Here is a 3,925-nt window from a genome sequence, read left to right as displayed (position 1 = left end):
TATAGTGACCAAAAGAAAAATAAATATAGAAGTCATTTAATTTTTATTCTTTTTCATGATTTATTCCCATTGCAAATAAACTATATATGGAAATACCTTCTTACATGTAACAGCCATTTGTATTTCATTTATTATAAAATACGTCTTGCCCATCTTTCTGTTGAGTTGTGGTCTTTGTTTTTTCATTTGGTACTACTGCTTTATTTAATCAGAATTTATTTATTTAATGCTATCTGTTGTACACATTGCAATTTTTTCCAGTTTGTGTTTTTGAAATTGATTTTCTTTCCAGTAATATTACTGCTATTCAGATAACTTTACTTTAGAGTAGCCATCGGTACCAATTTTTATGTGTGGGGTTTGTGGTTTTGTCTCTTGCTAAACACAACCATCCACACGCTGGTATTTTTTCTAATAATTTGGTGAGTTCATTTTTATGTTTAAGTCTCTGATGCAACCAGAATTTTTGATGATGCAAAAATTTGACGTTAAGATAATTCTATATATTCACCAGGTTTTTAACCATTTTTTCTAGCAATGTTACTTTGCAATTTTCTCCCGAATGCTCTGAAATTCTACCTATATTTACTGCTATAATTCTGTTATGTATTTAGATAAATTTCTAACTATTCTTTTTTCCCCACTTTCCTGTCTGTCTACATATATGCATAGTAGAAAACAATTTTAATTATAGTAGCATTACAATGTAGCTTAATAATGTAGGAAAAAAGTCTCCACCCTCTCCCAATTTTTCTTTTACTGAAATTTGCTAGAAATTCTTGTATATTACATGACAAAATCAACTTTATTGGTTTATAATTTACACACAATAAAATGTACATCTTTTACATGCAGAGTTTGATGAATTTTGGCTAATTGAAACAGTCATGTAACCACCATAAAAATCAAGTTAGATTATCCCCATTGTTCCCTGGTGTCCCTTCCTAGTCACCTTACCAGGGCATTGAACAACCACTAATCTGTGTTGTCATTATAAATTTTATTTGACTCTTCCAAAGTGTCATATAAATAACATTATACAGAGTACCTTCCAGCACCTGCGGGCTGGAGGGAACGCTGCTCACAGCTCTCTGTCAGCACGTCTTCGTGTGTCCTTACCCGCCTTATCCTGCACTCAGTCGCCCAGAGCAACCTTCCTCTGCGACCCCGCATCTGAGGCATGGCTGCAGGCTAGAGGCTGCCCTCGCGGTTCCTGTCTGGCCCTCGCCCCCAGCGCCCGCCGCCCGCGGCCTCATTGGGACGATGCTGGAGTCCACTCGCAGAACGGAAAAGCTTCACTGGCCTGAGCAAGAACTTGCTAAGAAGTCTATTCTAAATGCAGAAGAGTCCTTGATCATTGACAGCAAAAGAAGCATGCCACATTTACCTCCTGGAATACTAAAGGACATTTTCACAACTGGAACCAGTAGTTACAATGTCCTACTACAGAGCAAAGAGGAGAAAGAGCATCATTCACAAAAACAGTCTTCCTCCACCTACTCCAAAAGATGTAGAAAACCCAGCAATCTCGTAGCTCTTCACGTAGTAAAGATCTTCGCAAGATAAAAGCCCCAGTGCCTGTGATGAGCAGTGGTACTTGGTACTGCCTAGAAAGGCAGCCTGTTGTTTTTGTCACTAGTTCAGTGTCAAGTCCTGTAAAGTTTACACATGGTATCTCTGTCACAGGAAACAGTGTAGTACTGCCACCTACACCCCAAAATGAAAGAAAGGTCAAGCGACGCCATTTCCCTACTTTTCCAAAGCCAAAGCCGCAGCCTCAGCTGTCTAGAAGTTTTGAAAAAGGAGATGAATTTTCTGGAAGGAAATTTTGTATACTGACTGCTATAAAGCCCACCAACTTGGAGAAAGAAAAAGTGAGACTCTTAAGTCTGACTTCACCTACAATCCTGTTTGAATATGCTAATCCTTCTCTGCTAAGTGTCTTAACCAAGCACAACAAAGCAACTGACCAGTTTCTTAAGCAGGTAAAATGCTACTTCAGTAGTGGTATTTCATTTTATGTAATGAAAACAATTATTTGCCATCTTATAGAAAGCCAAAAAGAGTTGTTTTAAAATATTCCAATTATTTATAGTTAACTCCCATCCAGAACATGTAAATATGTGACAAGAAATCTCCAAGTGAGTGTCACAACTCATATGTAAACTACTTTGCACTAATCAAAATCTACAAAGAATCTTATATAGACGTTGTGTCAGGAAGTAACTATATTAGGAAAAAGCTTCAGATTCTGGTTCCAAGCTTTCATTTGGGAGTTACAAACTTATGGCCCATTCGTCAGCCCACAGACAAGTGTTTGTGTTTTCTTTTTGATTTTGAATGCCTTAGCTGGAGCATGCAGTAACTTGGGTTCTCCCTGTTATATTACATTCTCAGCTTGCTTAGGCCCCTAAAAGCATTTTGGGGTCTAGGCTTGATACTTGCCAAGGAACTTTTTTTTTTTGCAGTACGCGGGCCTCTCACTCTTGTGGCCTCTCCCGTTGTGGAGCACAGGTTCCAGACGCGCAGGCTCAGCGGCCATGGCTCACGGGCCCAGCTGCTCCGCGGCATGTGGGATCTTCCCGGACCAGGGCACGAACCCGTATCCCCTGCATGGGCAGGCGGACTCTCAACCACTGCACCACCAGGGAAGCCCTCTTATTCCTACTTTTAACAAGAATATTAATACTGGGTGACATGTGATACTTATTTTATAATGTTACAATATTAGCCTACCAATCTATCTAATATTGTTAAGGAAAATGGCAGTTGACTTTTATTGTGTTAGTTCAATATCAAGGAGGCTTTATTTTTGATTAATCATATAGTTGTTTATAATCTTCAATTCTGTATTGTCAAGGGAGCTGTAACAGAGCAAAATAATAGTGGATCTGACAGGTTTATGTATCACATTCAGGTAGTGTGCCCAGGGTTAGTAATGGGGTCTCTCAATTCATTAAGACCCATGTCTCTTTCATTTTGTTCTACTGTATTCAACTTGTAGATTGTTTTAAATGTTCCATAATGTTTGTTCTTGATCACGTCATCAGGTCTGTATCTATACTATCATCTTTTTCAAATTATTATGTTTCTTCTATTTGTGATTATTTTCCTGGTATCCTCTTGTATTTTAATTCTTCTGATCCATGAACACAGCATATCTTTCCATTTATTGTGTGTCTTCTTCAGTTTCTTTCATCAATGTCATGTAATTTTCAGTGTAAAGATCTTTTACATCCTTGTTTAAATTTATTCCTAAATATTTTATTACTTTTGATATAATTGTAAATGGAATTGTTTCTCTTTGTCTCTTTTTCAGATAGTTCATTGTTAATACATAGAAATACAACTGATTTTTGCATATGGATTTTGTATCCTGCAACTTTACTGAATTCATTAATTAGCTCTAACAATTTTTTGGTGGAGTCTTTAGCATTTTCTATATATAAGATCATATCATCTGCAGAGAAAATTTTACTTCTTCCTTTCCAATTTGGATGCCTTTTATTTCTTTTTCTTGCTTATTTGTTCTGCCTATGGCTTCTAGTACTATATTGAATAAAACTGGTGAGAGCGAGCACCCTTGCCTTGTTCTTGATCTTAGCGGGAAATCTTTCAAACTTTCACCATTGAGTATGATGTCAGCTGTGGATTTGTCATATATGGCATTAATTATATTGAGGTAGTTTCCTTCTATAACCCATTTATTGAGAGCTTTTATCTTGAAGGAATGTTAAATGTCAAAAGCTTCTTTCTGCAACTATTGAGATTTTTATTTTTCATTCTATCAATGTGGTTATCAAATTTATTGATTTGCATGTGTTGAACCATGCTTGCATCCAAGTGTTCTGAACCCCACTTGATCATGGTGTGTGATCCTTTTAATGTACTGTTGAATTCAATTCGCTAGTATATTATTGGAAAA

At 36.9% G+C, this 3,925-nt stretch overlaps 1 pseudogene; it reads left to right on the top strand.

The window, feature by feature from the left end:
• Positions 1-1,263: 1,263 nt before the first annotated feature.
• On the top strand, positions 1,264-2,075 carry LOC101284550 (uncharacterized protein KIAA0895-like; annotated as a pseudogene).
• The last annotated feature ends 1,850 nt before the right edge of the window (positions 2,076-3,925 follow it).

Source organism: Orcinus orca, chromosome 4, assembly GCF_937001465.1.
Source record: "Orcinus orca chromosome 4, mOrcOrc1.1, whole genome shotgun sequence".
Classification (NCBI taxonomy): Eukaryota; Metazoa; Chordata; class Mammalia; order Artiodactyla; family Delphinidae; genus Orcinus; species Orcinus orca.
Note: the sequence above shows the minus strand (reverse complement) of the source record. Positions and strands in the feature narration are given on the sequence as shown.